Source organism: Alexandromys fortis, unplaced genomic scaffold (genome assembly GCF_014885135.2).
Source record: "Alexandromys fortis isolate MF-2015 unplaced genomic scaffold, M_Fortis_MF-2015_v1.1 scaffold_26, whole genome shotgun sequence".
Lineage (NCBI taxonomy): Eukaryota > Metazoa > Chordata > Mammalia > Rodentia > Cricetidae > Alexandromys > Alexandromys fortis.
This window is the reverse complement of record NW_026067894.1, coordinates 5,370,140-5,392,340: the sequence shown is the minus strand read 5'-3', so window position 1 is coordinate 5,392,340 and position 22,201 is coordinate 5,370,140. Positions and strand designations below refer to the sequence as shown.

The 22,201-nt window shown below is 43.0% G+C and overlaps 1 protein-coding gene across 2 annotated transcripts in view; it reads left to right on the top strand.

The window, feature by feature from the left end:
• Positions 1-22,201, top strand: part of Luzp1 (leucine zipper protein 1) — an 80,925-nt gene that overhangs the window by 5,337 nt on the left and 53,387 nt on the right. The window contains exon 1 of one of the 2 annotated variants that reach the window (XM_050150903.1): positions 789-887. The exons of the other annotated variant lie outside the window; for it this stretch is intronic. The gene's annotated coding sequence lies outside the window, so the exon portion shown is untranslated. Of the gene's footprint in view, positions 1-788; positions 888-22,201 lie in introns of those variants that run through there. 2 annotated transcript variants of the gene reach the window in all.

The following is a 22,201-nucleotide window of genomic DNA, read 5'->3' as shown; positions in this document are numbered from 1 at the left end:
ACCTTGGAGAGTGTGTGTATGAAGGTAGGAAGCTAGCATACCAGGCCACGGATTTGGCCTTTGTTCCATAGGCAATAAAGAGCTTACACAAGAGGCGTCTCCAGAGACCAACCATACTGCCGCAGTCAGAGCGGAAGCAGCCTCTAGTCCATCTGTGTCCCGGCTTGTGCAGGCTGCTGGGTGCCAGCGCGTGGGAGGGCGTCCACAGAGAGAACGTCTCTCACTGTGAGCCTGTACTCTGCTGGCTGTGGGTCCTGAGCTACCTTCGAAGTCCTTTGACCCTTCTCTGGGCCCTCGTTCTTTGCACTTGGAAGGCGTTGGTGGGACTTTTTGAGACCATCTGGCCACTGCCGATTCCCATTTGAAAGAAGGTGAAAGTGGGGACTAGAGATAGGAAAGGACTTTTTCTGGCAGCTCACGAGGAATGGATGTGGAGTTAGTGGGACTAGAACTCATGACCTCCTAGCCACGCCCAGTTCATTCTCCACACTCCCTAAGTAGGCGTGGTAATTGTTGAGCGATTACGCCATTTCAGGCTCTGGGCTAATCTCTTTGTATGCATGGTCTCACGGCACCCTCCGAACGTCTCTGAGAGCGTCCCTTTTGAATTCGGTCTCGCCTTCCAAGTCAGGTTTCCCTGGGAGCCCAGCACCTACCGAGGAAGGCAAAGAAAACTTGGCTGGATTCAAACCCTCTGGGTTTGGAAGTGGGAGGGCCCCCAAAAAGGCCTAGGGGCGTGGCATCGACCCCGCCCCGCCCCCGGAACGCTGACGCCACATCAGGCCCCGCCCCTCATTGTCAGTCTCGGGGAGCCGGAGCAGGCGCCGGCCGCTGGGAGCGAAGCGCCGGATCTTTCGGCGGCGGGAGCGCGGGCCGGAGCTGCAGAGGTGAGGCGGCGGCGGGAGCGCGGCCAGGCGGGCGGCCCGAGGGCTCGGCTTGTGTGGCGGCGGGTGCTCGGCCGGGGTGTCCCGGGGGCGGTGGGGAGTGCGCGCGGCTTGTGGAAGCGGAGCCGGGAAGGGGAGGTCTCCGGTGGGCCAGCCCGAGAGAGTGTGGCCGGAGTTGGAGGGAGAGGGAGAGAGGGAGAGAGAGAGGGAGGGAGAGAGGGAGAGAGGGAGAGAGGGAGAGAGAGAGAGAGAGAGAGAGAGAGAGAGAGAGAGAGAGAGAGAGAGACACAGACTCCGGAGATTTTTTTTCCCTCTCTCGAGGAGGGGGAGGGACGTTTCTGAGGAGACTGAGGAGACGCCGGGTGAGGGCAAGCGCGGCCGCGGCGGCCCGCGGAGGCGTCGGGGTCCTCGCCGGGCTCGGCGGGGCGGCGGGCGGGGAGGAAGGAAGTGAGCGGACAGGAAGGGCCGCGGCCGGTGTGCGGGACGCGGCGGGCACGCGGGGGACGCGGCGAGAGAGGCCCGTGGCGGCCCCGGGGCGTCCGCAGCTGTCGGCCGGGACTGCGGCCCGTGCGGCTCCCGCCGGCGGGGCGCGCTGCTCCGTCTCGCTCGCGGCCAGACCGCCGCGGCCCGGGAAGGAATTCGAGGCATTCGCTTTGTTTAAGTTGCCAGTCGGCAGTCCCGGGGACTAATTAATGGTGGAATCTGCAGGGGCACTCGGGCAGCCGCCGGCCCCCTCCCGCCGCCGCGGTGAACTTTTTCCGCAGCGCGCGGCCCGCCGGGGAAGGGAGCCATGGCTTCCCGAAGCGCAGGAATGAAGTGCGGTTTCGGGAGCCGCTTTTGGCCTGCAGCTGGCGGGGCGACGAGCGAGGGGAAAGCCGGCGTTCCGGGCACGGTGGGTCTCGGGGGTTCCGGAGCCCGGTGGGGACCTCTCCGAGGTGCCTGCGGTTTGGGCTAATTACCTCGCCGGAGCCTCTGCGGCCCGAGAGAGACCCATCTTGCTTCGGAGCATCTGTTTCTTCATCGCGTCAGCCCCTTTCCTAACACTGCAGAGCTTGTTGTGGCTTGTTTCGGAAATGCCGAGGCGGGTGCTCACACTTCGGGGTGGGAGAGGGGAAGAGAGCAGGCACCCCCCATCCCCCTTCACACACCTCAAAAAAAAAAAAAATCTCCGCAGTGTTCTTTATCGGGAAGCTTGCAGATTCTCCGTCGCCCCGTCTTCACTGACTTGAATGACCTTGGGGGAAAGGATTTGGGCTTCTGAGCGCCTCGTGGTGGCTTTTCTGTCCATCGAGGAGCAAATACCCTCTGGACCTCCCTGCCGAGCCGGGGGATATTTTTGAGAAGTGGGGTTTGTCCAGGGTATTTCGTCTTACCAACTGCTGTGGTTCTGGTTTAAGGCTCTGGACTGGTGACAGAGCCGGGAAGAATTCAGATCACCTAGAAGATTTAGCAACCCTAGATGAGGGGAGGGTATTTCCTTTTGGGGAAAATCTGCAGTGTGTTCCAGATTGCTTTCTGTCACTGTGTGTGCAGTTTTGGTGGCATTTGTGTGGTTAAAGTCTATAACCCCCATAGAAAATTCTTCTCTTGTTAGAAATAATTGTTTTGCACAGACTTTTCCCCCTGGGGCAGATTAAGGTTTTGCTCAATTTACTCAGAAGAATTTTCCAGGTTTCTAAAATTAAATCACTTTTCTAAACATAGCAACTCAAGTTTGAAAAACTAGAACTAGTGGGATGGGTAAGGGATGAATTGGGCTGTGAAGGCAGGAAGTATAGGTTCACAGCTGACCATCCATTAATAACATGGATTTTTAAAAAGATTTATTTGTTTTTAATTGTGTGCCTGTGCATGGGAATGCTCACGTGAGTTCAAGTGCTCTCTAAGGCCGGATCCCCCTGGAGTTAGAGTTACAGGCAGTTATGGTTCTGAACTGCCTGACATATGTGCTGGAATTCCAGGTTGAACTTTGGTCTACTGGAAGAGCAAGAAACGCTCTTAAACGTTTTGCCCTCTCTCCTTTATCTTCTATAACATGGATTGTTAACTAGCCTTCCTGATTTTTTTTTTTTTAGTCTGTAAACCAAGAAAGGTAACAAATAATGTTGAGTTGCTATTTAGTAATCTTGCTAGGTGGAGAGTATATTATAGACTCTACAAGTCAGTGAAATGCTCTTTGAGCAAACTGAAGGTCAGAACGTACAAGTGACTATTCCAAGCCCATGCATATAACCAGTAAGAAGTGGCTCTGGAATTTGAATCCATGTTTGCTCCACATTTACTTCCAATTGTATGCTGTCTTGGGAAACAAAAAAACTTGATTTCTAGATCTTTGAGTCAGTCCACTGGGTCACATACAGTTGGAACCTAGAGTAATGTCAGTATGTGCTGGAGGTGTGATAATTTGGTACAAGCCAGGTGGTGTACCAGCATTCTGGAGGCAGAGACAGGTGGATCTCTGCGAGTTTGAGGCCAGCCTGGTCTACAAGAGCTAGCTCCAGGACAGGTTCCAAAGCCACAGAAAAACCCTGTCTCGAAAAATCAAAAAAAAAAAAAAAAAAAAAAGAAAGTAAAACTTGGTACAAAGACTACATAAAAATATGTGCTGTATACAGCAGGTTCTTAATGCTTTGCTTATGTTGGAAACATTTGTATTAAAACAATGGTTGGACTAAGTTAGTCATACATTTCATCTCTATAATGGAAGCTGGTAGAAAGGTGGTGATGATACTGCAGTAGAGGCCACCATTGAGGGTGACATTCAGGATCCAGAAATTGAAACATTTTCATTTAACAGTTTTGGGACAGTATCAATTTAGTAAAGTATGCTACTTGTAGGACTCAGATAATCCAACCTGAAAAATTTGTTATAAATTTTGGTGCACATATTAGACACTCAATAAATTTATTTGCTGAATGAATGAATGTTTATGTTATTGATATATAATTTGTAGGTGATAAAATTGGCCAGCGTTAGGTATATAGTTTGAGCTTTGGCAAAGGTACAGTGTTGTATAGTTGTGAAGTCACTACTACCTTTATTAAACTTTTCTTTAAGGAATTGATAACAGATTGACTCCGAGTAAGATTAGGAGGTTTCTGTGCTTAGATTTTATGCTGGGAGATCAGAATGAATACTAGGGAGTCTGTATGCCAACTTGGTAGGAAATCCGGAAATTTTACATAGTGCACATAAGAGAGGAAGTGATGACTACGTTTGGGAGGAAGTAGATTTTAGTTACTTCTAGGCAAAAGGATTTCTTTTCGCTAAAATTAATATTTAAAGTTTTATTGCGAGTAAACCTTTTTGTTTTCCTTTGAAATATAGCTTGTATACGTAATAAATGCTTAAAATGTTATAATTTGCATAACATGCCCACAAATACTTAATGGTAGAGATGCTGTGAAATGGTTGAGAGTTCCCTTCCCTCCTGTAGCCAATTTACCCTTCTTGCTGATCTCTGATTTATTTTAGCCAGCATCACACAAAAAGGAGGATACATTGGGGAGAAACTATAGCTTGCTGGGAAGATATCCGGTGATTTCTTGAGTCATTGAATTTGACTCATATTGCTTTTAGCTCAAGTTTCTCTTATTAGGGAATGTTGAAGCCTTCCTTGCAGAGCTTCTAGAATTTAGAAGAAGCCACATTTCTACTTCACCCCCCCCATTTTATTTCTGTTGTACAACTTTCTATTTCCATCTGTGAATTTCTCTGAGAATAGAAACTTCTGTTAGCATCAACCATTGGTCCTCCCTCCATATACTATTAGGAAATAATAATTAAATTAAAATACTCTCCAGACTATTCAACATTTTGGGTGACTGTAGGGAGAAAATTATAGTAGCTTACTTCATGGTTATGAAGTAGTTATTATCCTCATTTTATATATGAGGGAGCGAGCTCAGAGCAGTTACTGCCAGACCCTGTGAGGGGCAGACTATATATTTGAGGTCAGGCAGGTTGAATCTTTATTTCATTACACTTTGGTGTATTGGGTGCATCTTAAAAGAACAAACTTGAACATACCATATCAAAATCGGAGCTGCAGTGTGTAGGTAGGCATGCTGCTGCTGTGTCCATCTATTTTGTAGTTCCTAGAGACGCCGCCTCAATGCCAAAGAATTAGTAGCTCTTTTTTTTTGTTTCTTTCCATACTTAACATTTATTTTAAGTATAATATTTTGCATTTGTTTACTGTTTGGGCCACTCCTCCTCTTTGTATGTGATCCAAAGTTACTGTCACTTTAGTTTGTTATTTAAGAACTTCATACTTGGTCTGTGCACTTCTTTTTTTTTTTTTTTTTTCTGGACAGTCTTATTTATTTGAATTTTGAGACAGGGTCTCATATAGCCCAGGCCTCAGACTCCCTGTGTAGCTGAGGAAGTACTTATTAGTGTGTGCGTGTTGGGTATGTCTGTGTGTGTGTGTGTGTGTAGCAGGGGATTGAATTCAGGACCTTATATGTGCTAGGTAAATGCTCTGCCAATTTTTTCCTCTCTCTCTCTCTCTCTCTCTCTCTCTCTCTCTCTCTCTCTCTGCAGCTCCTGCTAGCCTTGAATTTGCTGTGTAATCCCAGACTGGTCTTGAACTCAACAACTATTCTCCTGCTTCAGTTGCCTGAGTACTAGAATTATAGAACTATAAATATGTATGTATCACCATGCCCTGGACAAGTCATGTTTTTAAACGTGTGTTCTTAAAAACTTGCACAAAACTTTAAAAACCTACCATTCCTTTTCCTTTTTGGTTTTGTTTGTGGTAGGGATTGAACATGACCTCACCTTGTATTTTGAAACAGTGTTTAAATTGCCAGGCTTTAAACTTAAACTTACTCTGTCAGCCAGGCTGACCTTGCACTCTTCTTTGTAAAGATTTGTTTATCTTTGTATGTTTGAGAAAGAAAATTTTGTGAGTGTGTGTGTGTGTGTCCATACGAATTGTACAAAGGCCAAAGGAGGTGTTGGTCTCTTGGGGCTCGAGTTACAGGTGTGTGCTGTGAAACCTTTTTAAGTTAGTACTAGGATCTGAACTCTGGTCCTCATGATTATCTAGCTGCAGTTCTTTTTATCCTCTTAAATTGTTATTACATGGACTTTATCCCCTCTCTCCTGGGAGAGTCACCCTGTTACTCTGGCTTCTGGCTATCCTGGAATTTCCTTTGCTGCCATCAAACTCACAGATCCACCTGCTTTTGCCTCCCAAGTGCCTAAGCTTATGTTGAGTATCAGAGATACTTCTTTCTCATCACCCTGTCTTGCCTAGTCCCTTCCTGTTATTCCCTGTTATTGGCTTTTGTTGCTTTTTTTTCCATTGGACCTATTATGATAATGATATACCTGCTTGCATGATTATTATCTGTTTTTCTACTACACTCCATAGGAGCAAAGACGTCGTTTTGTTCTTGAATATATGCATTCCTAATACCTAGCACAGTGTGACATGTAGCAGGTATTTAATAAATATTTAATGATAATATTCCAAAGTTAGCACCTTTGTTTGTGTCATCTTTTGTGTTTTTTTTCTCTCACGTTGTTTTACTCTTTAGATGTTTTTCATCTACTAAGAATCAGCTGTATCACCAGGCAGTGGTGACGCACACCTTTAATCCTAACACTCAGGAGGCAGGAGCAGGTGGATCTCTGAATTTGAGCCCAGCCTGGTCTACAGAGCGAGTTCCAGGACGGCCAGGTCTAAGCTAACAGAGAAACCCTATCTGGGGGAGTGGGGTAGGGTTAATCAGCTGTTTCTTCTAATTGATGTTATCTTGACTTTGCTTTCGTAAATTTTTTGTCTCCTGTGCTGGTGAGGTGGTTCAGCAGGTAAAGTGTTTACCACCAAGCCTAACAGCTGAGTTTGGTTTCAGAGACCCACGTGGTGGAAGGTGAGAAATGATTCTTACAAGTTGTCCTTTGACCTCCACATGTCTGCTATAACATGCACACATATACATGTATGAACACACATATATACAAAGTAAATAAATAAAAATGCAATAAAAGTAAAAAATACCTTTTCTGTATGGTATTATTATTGATATTCCTTATGTTCTTGGTAAATCATATTGGCTTGTCTTAATCCTAATATCTTGTTGGATCAAAAGCTTCTTTCTCAAAAATACCCCACCCCCTCAATTTATCTGTATAGCCCTGACTGTCCTGGAAAACTCGAAGATGAGGCTGGCCTCAAACTCAGAGATCTGCCTCCCTCTGCCTCCCGAGTGCTGGAATTAAAGGTGTGCGCCACCACTGCTCTACCCCTGCTCCCTTTTTAAAGATTGCATTTATTAACTGGGTAGTGCACACCTTTAATTGCAATACTTGGGAGGCAGAGGCAGGTGGATCTTGTTAGTTCAAGGCCAGCCTGGTCTGCATAGTGAGTTCCAGGATGGCCAGAGTTACATAGTGATACTCTGTCTCAAAAAAAAAAATTACATATGTATGTGTGTGCATGCACCTGCATATCACAGTATATGTATGGAGACCAGAGAACAACTTAGGGGGGGTATATTTATGTCCTTGGGTTCTGGGGAGCAAACTCAGACTTAGCAACTCCCTGTACCCATTTTGCTGTTCCTCTTTAAAAAAAAAATCCAAACCACTTATTTATTATGTATGTCTTGATTGCTCGTATGATTGTGTGATGTGTGTATGTAGGAATGTCACAGTGCATGTGTAGAGGTCAAAGGACAGCTTTGTGGAGGTGCAGAGTCAGCTTTCTCCTTCCACCTTTATGTGGATTTGGGGGTTCTAATTCAGGTCACCAGGCTTGGCAACAGGAACCTTTACCCATGTAGTCATCTTGCTGGCCCTTTCAAAAAAACTTACAGCTTATAATACTTGTCATATTTTTGGTTAATTTATGCACACACACACTTTTTAAAAATTTTTCTGAGACAGGGTTTTTCTGACTGCCTCTGCCTCCTGGGTGCTGTGATTAAAGACCTGTGCTACTTTGATTTTCTGGAAGAGCAGCTAACATTCTTAACTGCTGAGCTATTGTTTTAACTCCCATGCTAGCCTATATCTTAGTTGCCTGATTTGATAAGAAATTTGTGTTCAGAAGTTGTGTTGTTTAGTACCCCCTTATTATTTCATGTGAGCACCATACATAGTAGGTTCTCAGTAGAGGGTGTTTTTGTGTGTGTGCATTTGTCATGCCCAGCATAGGGTATCTTCCTCCATAATCCACCTTAGTTTTGAGACAAGTTCTCTTACTAAAGATGGTGCTCAGTGATTGGCTAGACTGGTCAGCAGCTTTTGGGATCTGCTAGTCTCTCTTCTGCTTGGGCTGAGGAACCCACACTCACACAGCAGCAGCTTAACCCAGGCTGGCCTCCAGTGTGCCCCTGCTTTCTAAATGCTGGGGTCACAGGCATGCTTTACTCCATCCATCACTACATTTGCTTTCAGTAGAGTTTTTGGTAATTGAACATCATCAAAACTGCTTATGCATAAGTAGCAATTTTAATATCTTAGGCTTATTAATATGGATCCCTTTTTAAAACTAGAATTCTACATAATATTTTCTTTAATCCAAAAGGTAGGAATGCACCAAGTGCATCAAGTAATAGACTGCTCTTGTATGAAAGTTCAGAAGTTCAGTCATGGTGCCACAAGCTCCTTTTGAAACCCGTTGCAGCGGGGCGGTGGTGGCGCACGCCTTTAATCCCAGCACTCTAGGAGGCAGAGGTAGGCAGATCTCTGTGAGTTCGAGGCCAGCCTGGTCTACAAGAGCTAGTTCCAGGACAGGCTTCAAAGCTACAGAGGAACCTTTTCTTGAAAAACCAAAAAAAAAAAACCAAAAAAAAACCCAAAAAAACAAAACCCATTACAGGTGAAGAACTAAGCAGAGTTTCTACTGGGAAAGGTGGTTGGTCTGTGCTTGTATAAGATTTTTGTTCTGATTGGATAACTAAAATGAGATTCCAGGTATTATCCTATTTGGATTATCATTATTATTTGATATTTTGAGACAGGGTTTCTCTGTGTAACTGCCCTGACTGTCCTGGATATCTCTCTCTCTCTCTCTCTCTCTCTCTNTCTCTCTCTCTCTCTCTCTCTCTCTCTCTCTCTCTCTCTCTCTCTCTCTCTCTCTCTCCAGACTAGCCTCAAACTCACAGAGATCCACTTTCCTCTGCCTTCCAAGTGCTGGAGGTTAAAGGCATGTGCAACCACTGCCCGGTTTGTATTTTTTTTTTGATCAATATTTTATTGGTTCTGTTGATAATGAAAATTCTGAGCCCTTGGATGTTGTGATACATGCCTGTAATCTCAAAACTGGGATTAGAGTTGAAGCTGAAATGGGGATCATAGTTTAAAGGCTAGCTTGGGCTATATGACAAGGCCATGTCTCAAACAAAAAAATAGGACTAGGAGACATCTCAGTGGGTAAGGCACTTGTCACACAAGTGTGAGGACCTGAATTCAGATCTCCAGAACCTGTATGAAGCCTGTACAAGATAGGAGGCAGAGATAGGAGCGTCCCCAGATGTTTGCCAGCAGATTCTGTATGAGCAAATGAGACTGTGTTTCAAACAAGGTTAAAGGTCTTACATCTGAGGTTGCCCTCAGACCTCCGTGGCATGTGTATATCCATACATACACAAGAAATCATATACAGATAAAACAAAAAACAAAATAGGAGCTGAAGAGACAACTTAGTTGGTAAAGTGCCTGCCATACAAGCATAAGGATTTGAGGATCCCCAACACCAGTGTAAAAGCCCAGTATTTGTAGTTAACCTCACCACAGGGGTGGCGGAGACCAGTGGATCCTTGAAGCTTATTGGCCAGCTGAATGCATGAGTTGCAAATTCAGTGAAAACCCTGTTTCAAAATAATGAAGTAAACTGGACATGTTATACACACTGTTAAGAATCCTAGTAGCTGGGAGGCAGAGGCAAGCTAATCTCTGAGATTGAGGTCAGCTTGGTTTGTGTACTGAATTCCAGATCAGCTAAGAGCTACATAATCATAGATTATCTTCAAAAAGAGAGAAAGTTGAGCAACCGCAGAAAGATAGTGCTGGCTTCTGACCTCCATTTGCACATACCCACACAAACAAATACATATTCCCACCCCAACTCTCCCCAAAAGAGAAAGAAAATCTTCAACCAGTCACATCTGTTTAAAGCGAGGGGAATGGAGAGATGGTTCACTGTTTGAGAGCACTGGCTGCTCTTCTAGAGGACCCGGGTTCGATTTCCAGCACACCCTTGGCAGCTCACAACCGTCTGTAATTCTGTTTCTAGGGAGCCTGGCACCATCACACACACATAAATGCAGGCAAAATACCAATGCACATAAAAATAAATCTTAAAGCTATAGACTGTAGGTAAACTTTATTGGCAATTATTCTTCCTTTCTGTATGAAAGGCGTACTAATGTGTACGTTCTTAGAGTCTGGCTGCACATTAATCTAGTAGACGTTTTGTAATTGAGTGATAAATAGAAATCTGTTTTAAGACAGCCTGGTGACATAGGACTGTAATCCCAGCAGGAGGCTAGGGCAGGTGGTTTGTGAGTTAGAGGCCAGACTGGGCTATGTAGGGAGACCCTTTCTCAAACAAAACCCAAAAAGAAACACTATAGTCTACTGATGGTTAAGTCTTTTTTGATTTTTTGAGATAGGGTTTCTCTGTGTAACCCTGGCTGTACTGGAACTTGTTCTATAGACCAGTCTAACTCAAGATTTGCCTGCCTTTACCTCCTGAGTGCTGAGATTAAAGGCAGTTAACTTTTGTGCTTTCTGCCATAGCTGTACAGTAGTGCAGCATGAAATATTCTTAATATAATTCGATAAGATTGGACATTTTCAAAGTCTTTTCTGTAGGAACTTGACTACAGAATTAGACTAACGCTTTTGAGGTTGGATTCTAAAGTCAATTGAAAGTAACCATAAAAATTTTGAGAGACTGGGTGCAGCTCAGTCAGTAGTAGAGTGCTTGCTGAGCATGCTGGGGGCCTATGCTTGGTCAGATTTCTCAAGAGCACACACATACACATACTGTTCTGGCTATTTTATGTCAGCTTGACACATGCTATAGTTAGCTGAGGGGAGGGAATCTTAACTGAGAAATTCCTCCATAAGGTCAGTCTGTAGAGCGGTTTCTTAGTGATTTAATGGGGTGGGCCCAGCCTGTTGTAGGTGCAGCACCCTTGAGCTGGTGGTCCTGGCTTCTATAAGAAAGCAGGCTGAGCAAGCCCTGAGGAAGGAGCAAGTCAGTAAGCAGCACTCTTTGACGGCTCATGCCTCTAGATTCCCACAAGGTTTAAATTCCTGTCTTAGTTTCCCTCATTGGACTATGGTTTAGGGTATATAAGAGAAATAAACCCTTTCCTCCTCAAGTTACCTTTGGTCATGGTGTTTCATCACAGCAGAGGTAACCCTAACTAAGACACACACACACACATGCACACTCACAAACACACACATACGATATGGTGCTGGGGTGTGGAGCGTGTGCCTATCATGACTGAGCTTCAGTCCCCAATATGAAAAAAAATATTTAAAAAATAGATGGGAAGTAGTGAGACAGTTAAAGGATCAGGGAGAGAGACTGAGGAGATGCTAAAGAAACCAAGGGTAAAATTTTAGTTCATAAATAAAAGTTAGTGGAGTGAAGTTAGTGATCTTGTGAGGTGACAGGAATAGTCTGAAAATGTGCAGTTTGTGTTCGGGGAGGAGAGACGATGAGGACACTGAACTGACTTCACTTCTGGTTTTGGTTAGTGTTACATCAGATTTTAAAAGCCAGGATCTGTTTCATTTATAGTACTGGTTTTGTGTTCAACCCAGGGCTAGTTAATATAGGACAAACAAAAGACAAAAGAAGTGCCACACATGGCTGTTAAAGTTCTAACTGGGAGACAGTGCTTAGTTTTAAAACAGTTCCTTAACTGTATTGAGCTGTGGATAAACCCGAAATGGCTCAAAAACCAGCCTCATTTCAAGAGTCCTTTTTTCCAAATAAGGACATGAAGATGAGACACATCTAATATCACTATAAAAGATGGAACATTAAAAGCAGATAAGAGAAAAAGGTATCTTAGAGGAAAACAGTTTTAAACACTGCATAATTCCCCTATGGAAAATGTACATTTGAGTCCTTTGGCAGTCCATTGAGTGTCCAATGAAGCCTGTGTGCCACGGATTTGTCTGGAAGTGAGTCTGTGGTTTACTCAGTGTCGTCTGAGAACTTCACGAAGGCAGTTAGACCAAGTTCTACATGATGGTTTTGAGATGGCGGGAAGGAAGAGGATGCTTTTTAGACGAGGGCAATGCAAACCAAAGATACTGAGATTGGGGTAAACGTGTCTGATTGTAGGCCTGAGAAGTCCTGTTTGATATAGTTATGGACTGTGAGGAGGTAAGATTAATAACCGGTTTGGCAGTGAACACCATCAGTAGTCATATTGAGGAATTTAGGCTTCATCTTGTCAACTTTTGGGAGCCATTGAAAGTTTATAAATTAGGCAGTGATATGATCTACTTGGAATTATGACTGTTATTAGGTGTTAAGTGGAGTTAATAGGACTTTTAAAATTTGTTTCTTTTGAAAAAACAAATCATACTGTTTTTATGTGTATGGGTGCTTTGCCTGCATGTATGTCTATGCATCACATATGTGCCTTGTAGTAAGAAAAGGGCATAGGATCCCCTGGAATTAGAGTGACACATGGTTGTGAGCCATCATATAGGTGCTGGGAACCAAACCTGGGTGCTCTGAAGGAGTAGCCAGTAGTTGTCTGGAGCCACCTCTCTGGTCCCTTGTTTTTTTGTTTTTTGTTTTTGTTTTTTTAAATGCTAAGCAGCTTGGTCTCAGTGGCCCTGGGTGTTGTCTCTGCCTTTATTTTTTTTTATTTTTTTATGGTTTATTTAACTTTATTTTATGTGCATTGGTGTGAAGGTGTCAGATCCCCTGCAACTGGATGTTCAGACAGTTGTGAGCTGCCATGTGGGTGCTGGGAATTAACCCAGGTCCTCTGGAAGAGCAGTCAGTGCTCTTAACCACTGAGCCATCTCTCCAGCCCCTGTTTTTTTTTTTTTTTGAGACTGGGTCTTCACTGTGTAGCCCTTTGTGGCCTGCTATTTTCAGTGTAGCACAGGCTGGCCTCAAACTTGTAGCAAGCATTCCTGCTTTAACCTTCTCAGTGCTGGGATTATAAGCATGTGCCACCATGCCCAGTTCTAGTTAAAGCTTTTTTTAAAGAATGGAATGTAAGAGAGAGCAAGGTGGGAGGGGGCAGGGCACAGGAGGAAGGAAAGGGAATAGTGGAAAATGATGTAATTTTAATTGAAAAATTTAAGTGTGAATATTACTGAGACATGAGCTTAGGGGTTGAGTGGAAAAATAAAAGGCTATATTGGAGGACTCAATGGGTAAGAGGACCTAAGTATATGCCCATATGAAGAAAATCGAGTGTGTCCACTGGCATCTGTAACCCCAGCACAGCGAGCAGAACACACAAAGCTTAGCCGAAAAACAGCAAGCTCCAGGGTCAGTGAGAGACAGTGTATGAAGAAATTAAGGCAGCAGGCGACAGAGCAGGGCACCCAACATGTGTTGGCCTCCGTATGTCACTGACTTGCTCATATATGTATACTTGTGTGCTTATGAGTGAGAACACATGAACACGGATATATTGGAGATATTTTTTAATATTTATTTTATTTATTTATTATGTATACAATATTCTGTCTGTGTGTGTGCCTGCAGGCCAGAAGAGGGCACCAGACCTCATGACAGATGGTTGTGAACCACCATGTGGTTGCTGGGAATTGAACTCAGGACCTTTGGTAGAGCAGGCAATGCTCTTAACCTCTGAGCCATCTCTCCAGCCCTGTGAATGCATTTTGTAAAAAATATTTTTTCTCTCATGTATTACATCCCAGCTGCAGTTTTCCCTCCTCTTCTCCCAGTCCCTCCCTTCCACATCCCCTCTTCCTTAGAGCCACTCTTCCTCCTTTCCCTTCAGAGAAAAGGCAGGCCTCCAGGATGTCAAGCTAACATGACATATCAAGTTATAATAAAAGTAGGCACAATCCCCACATAGTAAGGTTGGACGAGGCAACCCAGTAAGAGGAAAAGGGTCCCAAAGCAGGCAAAAGATTCAGAGATAGCCCCCACTTCCACTGTTAGTAGTTCTACAGGAACCCCAAGCTACACAACCATAACATGTATGCAAAGAAGGTAGGTCATATCCATACAGGCTCCCTGATTGTCGGCTCAGTCTCTGTGAGTCCCTATGAGCCCTGCTTAGTTGATTCTGTGGCTGTTTTCTTTTAGGGTATCTTGGCCCCTCTGACTCTTATAATTCTTCCTCTCCTTCTACAGGATTCCCTGAGCTCAGCCTAATGTTTGGCTGTGGGTCCCTGGGGATGCATTTTTTATTTTAGATTTTTAAATATAAATTTTACTTATGTATACAGATGTTTTGCCTGAATGTATGTTTATGTACCATATACATACCCAGTATCCATGGAAGCCAGAAGAGGGTGTCAGATTCTCTGGAACTGAAGCTATAGACTGCTGTGAGCTTCCATGTAGGTGCTGGGAGTCAAACACAGGTCCTCTGGAAAGAACAGCAAGCATGGTTAATGGCTGAGCTCTCTCTCTTTCAGACCTGGGTGGGTTGGTCTCTCTCTCCTCTTTGTTCATTTCCCAGAATTTGTCCTGTGTCTGTTAGCAGCGGTATAGCAATAAAATTTGGGTTCAGCTTGATTACTTAGTTTATGATATTTATTAAATCAGTCTCCACTTTTGCCACTGCAGTATGCTATATATTTACCATTTCTTTAGAACCTACTGTGTGATGGCTGCTCAGCATGTTTAAGACTTGGATCTTAAAACTGCCTCATTACATAGGCCCATTGCCCCTGTTTTACAGATGAGAAAAGTGAAGCTGGTAGAGGTTTAAGAAATGCCTGTAAGCTGGTTGGTGGAGTACGCTGGTAAGATTTACTGAAGGAGGCGGAGGCAAGAGGATCAGGAGTTCGAGGCCAGCCTGGGCTACACATTTTATGCCAGGTGGTGGTGACGCATGCCTTTAATCCTAGCACTTGGTAGGCAGAAGCAGGTGGATCTCTGTGAATGTGAGGCCAGCCTGGTCTACAAGAGCTAGTTCCAGTAAAAGCTTCAAAACTACAGAGAAACCCTGTCTCAAAACTCCCCCCCCCCCAAAAGAAAAAAAGCCTGTGGAGGAAGTGTTAGAGTTTGGTGTTGAGATCACTCTATTCCAAAGTCCATATTCTTTTTTTTTTTTTTTTTTAACCAACTTTGGATTCGGCATATATAAATAGGAATAAAGAGTGGATCAGCTGAGATAACTGATTAGACAGTGCTTCAAATTGGTAGCATTCTATCCAAATGCTAGCTAGCATTGTTTGTGATTCTCAGCCTGTGGGTCACAATCCCTTTGGGAACTCTAATGTCCCATTCACAGGGGTCGCCCAAGACCGTCTCCATATCAGATATCTACATTATGATTTATAATAGTAGCAAAATTACAGTTATGAAGTAGCAATGAAAATAATTTTATAGTTGGCTCATTACAACACAAAGAACTGTATTAAGAGGTCGCAGCATTAGGAAGGTTGAAGACCACTTCTGTTTTGTTTTTGCTTTTGTTTTTCGAGACAGGGTTTCTCTGTGGTTTTGGAGCCTGTCCTGGTACTAGCTCTTATAGACCAGGCTGGTCTCGAACTCACAGAGATCCGCCTGCCTCTGCCTCCTGAGTGCTGGGATTAAAGTCGTGCGCCACCACCGCCCGGCTGAAGACCACTTCTATATGTGTATGAAAGGGAGGCTTACAAAAATATAATCTGCAACTCTAGTCATATGGCTTTTGTTTATCTTTTGGATAATGTTATGTTCCTTCTGTCTTTTTGTGGGACTTTGAACAAATCTTGATTAAAAACAAATGTCTAGTTTAACAAACAAACAAGCAAACAGACATAAACGAACTGTTGATAGTTCAGCAAATTCCTACTCTTGGCAAATTAAATTAAAGACTATTTCAGGGTCCAGTTTCTGGGAAAGTGGTTTTTGAAGATCATTCCCCTTGGAAACATTGGGCTGCGTAGTGCTGAAGACGTAATGTTTGTGGCGTTCAAAATTTGCTTGTTATGTCTTTCCATTCAAGCTGTACTCTGCAGTTACATGGTTCTTCCAGCTTACCTATCTTCATTTTTATAATTGAAAATTACTCACAGATTCTTTTTTTTTAAGATTTATTTATTTATTAAGCATACAATGTACTGCTGGCAAGGAAGGCACCAGGTCTCATTACAGATGGTTGTGAGCCACCATGTGGTTGCTGGGAATTGAACTCGGGACCTCTGGAAGAGCAGCCAGTGCTCTTAACCACTAAGCCATCTCTCCAGCCCCTCACAGATTCTATTTACTGAAATTGGCTTAATGTTAGAAAGCTCAGTCCCACTTCTGTATACTTCATTCTTTATTATTTTAAAGTGAATGTATGTGGTGTGTGCATGTGTGTGATATGTAGGTATGTACATGAGTACAGGTGTCTAGAGAAGGCAGAAGAATCAGAATCCACTGGAGTAGGAGTTACAGGTGGTTGCAAACCACCTGGTGTGTTGGGAATTGAACTCAGGTCCACCAGCTGATGCTTTTAACTGTTGAGCCGTGTCTCCAGCCTCAAATCCCAGATTCTTAATCTTTCTTTTCAACATTTCCTATGTATTCTCACTCACATGCAAAGTGAGTCTTTTTCTGGATGAATAAGCCTCTTCTTTCTGAGTTCTGGAATCAAAGGCATTCCTACCATACCTGGCTGAGTAAATGATTTCTAAGAAGATAACATCTTGTAGGTGTCTTCCTGAGCTGAATATAGTGACTTGCATGGTTACTGTACTAATCAAATCAGAAATGTGAATTTGGGCTATGAGCTCAGTGGTCAAACCCTTCTCTAGCATATGTTAGGACTGGGCTGCGACATAAATCCACGTTGATGGCCAAGTGTTGTGCTGAGCTGGTCCTGCCCTTCAGTCCACAGCAGCTTCAGGGCTGAGTTTGGGAGAGCAGGCTCCATCCCTCTGGGGAGGGGGCAGCTCTCATGAGGACCTGGGCTGACCAACTCAGCTACTACCCAGGGCCTTGAAGTCCCACCCCCCCCCAGCATCTACTCCATCTGTGAGCTGCTGGAGTGTGTGATGGAGCCAGTCCTGTGGAGCCATAGCCACAAGGCAACAGCAGGACATCCTAGAGTTTTGGTGAGAGTCCAGTATTGATGGTGTAGCAGAAGCCAGAGGCTTTGAACCAAACCAATGACTCATTGCAATGAACATTTTCAAGTAAAGCTGTTTGTCTGTGAAGGACTATGTGGTGGAGAGGCGGGCAAGATGAAGGATTGGTACAAGTACAGAATGGTACAAATACAGCGGAACTGGAGACGTGACAGCCGTGTCTGATAGGAGAGAAGGCTACGATTGATAGAGGAACAGGTCTGAGACATTTCTTTCTTTCTTTAAAATACAAATTTAAAATTTTTACTTTCTTTTGGGTGTTACAAGGGTGGAGGGTGGATATGGAAGGACTCGAAAATAAGTAGGATTGGGGTGCATGATGTGAAATTCCCAAAGAATCAATAAAAAATTATGTACAAAATAAAATCTGGGCTGGAGAGATAGCTCAGAGGTTAAGAGCACTGACTACTTCTTCCAGAGGTTCTGAGGTCAGTTGTCAGCAACCACATGATAGCTCACAACCATCTACAATTAGATCTAGTACCCTCTTCTGGCATGCAGGAATACATGCAGCCAGAACACTGTATACATACTAAATAAATAAATCTTAAAAAAATAATTAAAAACTGGGCTGGAGAGATGGCTCAGAGGTTAAGAGTACTTCCAAAGATCCTGAGTTCAATTCCCAGCAACCACATGGTGGCTCACAACCATCTGTCATGAGGTCTGGTGCCCTCTTCTGGCCTGTAGGCATACACACAGACAGAATATTGTATACATAATAATAAATATTTAAAAAAATTAAAAACTGAGTTTCTTCTAAGGTAGTGGTTCTCAACCTTCCTAATGCTGTGGCCCTTTAATATAGTTCCTTATATGGTAACCCCCAACTATAAACTTATTACTACTTCATAATTGTAATTTTACTGTTGTTATGAATTGTAATATAAATATCTGATATGCAGGATATTTGATATGTAACCCCAAAGAGGTTGCAACACACAGGCTGAGAATCACTGTTCTAAGAGATGAATTTGCAGTAGTATTTTTACATGTAAGAAATATAAGAAAGGGGCTGGAGAGATGATTTAGTGTTTAAGAGCACTTATTGATCTTGGAATAATCCAGGCTCAGTTCCCAGCCTCTGTATGACAACTCACAGCTGTCAATAACTCTAGTTCCTGGGGATCTAACTCTCTCTTCTGGCCTCTTTGAGAACCAGGCATGCACATGATATACAGATATTCATGTAGACAAACACTCATATGTAAGTAATCTAAAGTAAATCTTTAAAAAGTTAAAAAAATATAAAAAAGCTGTGAGTGGAAGATGCAAATATAAGCATCAGTATTGTATATATTGTAACATCACTAGAAAATATATAAATAGTTCTTAGCATATAAACAGGCAGGCAGTATTTAAGGGGGTGGTGTGTAGCTCAGTGATGATTTGTGTAACCTTATGGAGCCCTGGGTTCCATCTCCAACACTGACCAAGACAAGCAAGCAAACAAAATTGAAAAATAGTACCAGGGACTGGAGATGCTAATATTTGAAACCCCCAGTGCACAACCTATCCAGGATGACTTGATTGCTTTGGAGCAAAAGTTTTTAGATGCTTGTTTATATGGCAAATGGGTAAGAGGGCCAAGAGTAAAACAACAGTTACTAGAGGTGTTTGCTTAGTGCTTACCATGTACTAGCCACTGTGCTGAGTTTGTCATGACTTAGTTCGTAAATCTCATATAGGTATTATCTCTATTTTATATATGAGGACACTGAAGCACAGTCAAGTAACTTGAACATATTGTTACTAAATGACATACGGTGTATCTGGCTTTCTGTGACTCCCGAGCCTCGAGCTATGTAATTTATCTGTCTTATTTTCATTTCAGACTGGAAAGAAAAATGACGGTATAGTGTAGTGGGGATAAAGTTGAATCCAGCTGGGCATGATGGCTTATTCCTGTAAACCAGTAGATGGGAAGCTGATACAGGAGGATAGCAGTGAGTTTGAAGCCAGTCTAAACTGCATTTTGAATTCTAGATCAGCCTGGGCTGCAGAATGAGACCTTGTATCTTATAAAATAAATTATAGAATTCAAGTATTGGCTGTATGTTTAATTAGGTTATTGAGTCCTAATCCATGTGCCATAACATTTTAACATGGTTTACAGTACATGTGTACTAATTTAGTAGTAAATGTATTGACCTGATGGGTTGAGTTTGAATTCCAGCTCTGCCAAGCAATGTTTGTGTAAACTTGGGAAAGGTACTCTATTTTTCTTAGCCTTAGTTTACTTACTAGGAAAAGGAGGACACCGGCATCTATTTCATAGGCTTAGTGTGAGGAATTAGCAAGTTTATGCAAAGGATTTAGAATGTCATGCAGTAAATATTGGTTATTACATTGTTTTGAGCTTTCACAGTACTGTAGTATTTCCTTCAAATGACATTCCTGTGAAAGAGAGAGGGTCTGGAGTCTATTTAGTCCTATTTTTCAAAAAATAAATTCAAGAAGGAACTTATCTAAATACAGAAGAACAAAATGAAAAGGACTAAAATTTAAATGATTCTTAAATCCTAATCTGAAAGCGGGGTGGGGGAGGTTTGCAATGAGTTCTGTAGTAGATAGCTCTCTTGTATAAGTGAGAGTAATCTGTGTTACTGCCCCCCCTTTTCAGGCTGGCAGAGGATGACCTTGAACTTCTGATCCTTCTACCTCTACCTCTTATGTACACAGCACAGTGTGTGCCACTATGCTCTGTGTATGTGCTGTGGAGAATGGAACCCAGGGCTCCATGTGTGCTAGGTCAGCGCTCCACCAGCAGAGCTACGTCCCCAGTTTAAACTTGTGCTATTTTGAGTCAGAGGGAAGATCATTCCTAGCTATTCCTGCTATTTGATTCTTTCCCTACGTTCATAGTAGGTGTGGGGAGGATGTTGCTGTGACATTCTGATATCCCGTTTTAGCACTCTGAGAAATAGCATTTGAAAGATTGTTGAATTTTCTGAGAACTGGGAAAACAGCGTACCTGGAGGAAAAGGTAATGAATGGGAGACGTGAGCCACCTACCACTAGTATCCTGTTGAGTTTTGTTTCCTGGCTTTAATTTTTGAACTGAATTCTACTCTTCTGTGTTTTGTCAGTTTTCTGCTGCATAAGGTTACACAAATACAAATATGAGCTACACACCATCCCCTTCAATACTGCTTGCCTGCCTATATGCTCAGAGCTCTATTTATATATTTTTCCTCTCAGCGTGACTTTGCTGCAGTACGCACTGCATGATCTCTGCAGGGCTGTAACTGGATTTGGTTGGACTTGCCCTTTTCTTTTCCACTGAGACTTTTTCCATTGTGTCTCTTCCACACTCTAGACTATAGAATTGGGGGCCTATGACCCTTGTAAAGAATTCAGCTATAGGGTTTGTCCAGCTGTAGCCTTCTCTTGTATTCTGTACAATGAGTGTCTTCAGGAGATGTATGTGTTTATAGTAATCTATGTGAGAGGCTACTCCTGAATCATTCACTGGCTGTTCAGGGTGTGTAAGAATCAAGCACATTGGATTAGGTTGATAATGATTGAGGGCAGGTGAAAGATGGATGAGAGAGCTTTAGTGTTGGGAGTCCTGGACTTAATCTCAGATCTGATTTTTAATGCTAAATTCTAAGGATAATTTAGCTTTCTTGAACCTATGTTTTTGATCTGTAAGTTAGAATTCTAACCATACATAGTTCTTATGGTTGTTGTTGGAATTCAGTGTGATAATGCGTTTACAATCTCCATCAGCATGTGTGGAAGTAGTCCTGTGAGTTGATACTGAGTTTTAGTAACTTTTCTGATGTTGAATTCCATGTTATAATTAGGGTATTTGTATTTATTTCATGTATATTATAAAAATTAAATGAGGATAGATAGACAAGTAGATTGTTTGGCACATGGGTTTTCATCTACCACTGTTGTGGGAATTCATTCTGCCATTAGTTTTGGGGTACCTGCCTTAGGGCATGGCTTCTGTCTGTGATCTCTTATAAGGAAGAGTAGGAGTCTTGCTTATACCTTTGCTTGGTGGTTGGAGACCCAAGAGGGGGGGAGAGTCAGTGCAGGATCAGAGGCGGAGGCTTCAGCCTTACTCTGTGTCCTGAGTTTGTCCTTTTATTGCACCTCTTTTTTTTTTTTTTTTTTTTTTGTTTTTTCGAGACAGGGTTTCTCTGTGGTTTTGGAGCCTGCCCTGGAACTAGCTCTTGTAGACCAGGCTGGTCTCGAACTCACAGAGATCCGCCTGCCTCTGCCTCCCAAGTGCTGGGATTAAAGGCGTGCGCCACCACTGCCCGGCCTTATTGCACCTCTTAATAAATTAGTTCTTTATACCTTTGTGAGTTAACGCATCGCACCATGGCATTTTTTTTATGGTAAAATAATATACTTAGCACCTAGCTGAAACAATAGAAATAGTATAGATAGAAGTTTTTGGAAGAAACAAAATGCTACCCAAGTGTCTGTTTAAAGTTGCTGTTTCTGTGATTAAACACCATAACCAAAAGTAACTTGAGGATGAAAGGGTTTGGTTTTGTTTTCTGCTTATATATCCTGAATCACAGTCCACAGGGGGAAGTCAAGGCAGGAACTCAAACTGGGCAGGAGCCTGGAGGTAGGAGTTGATCCAGATACCATGGAGGGGTCCTGCTCCTGATGACTTTCTCAGCCTGCTTTCTTATAGAATCCAGGATCATCAGCTCAGGGATGGCCATATCTACAATGGGCTGGGCACTCCCCCATCAAATCACTAAGAAAATGCCCTACAAACTTTTTCTATCCTGGTCTTGTAGGGTCATTTTCTCAGTTGAAACTACCTCCTCTCAGATGACTCCTGTTTGTGTCAAGTTGACACAAAGCTAGCCAGCATTGCCAAGTCATACCATTGCCAGCAGTTAGTCTACTACTTCAGCAATCTGTTTGGGCTACTGTAGTTTTCCTGAAGTAAGTACTTGAATTTCCAGTTATATTTTGCTTACTTCTCATCATTTCTTTAGTTTTATCTCAAGTCTAGTCCCTACGAACCTCTGTGTGTGTATACATGTGTGGCTAGAGTGTATTTGTG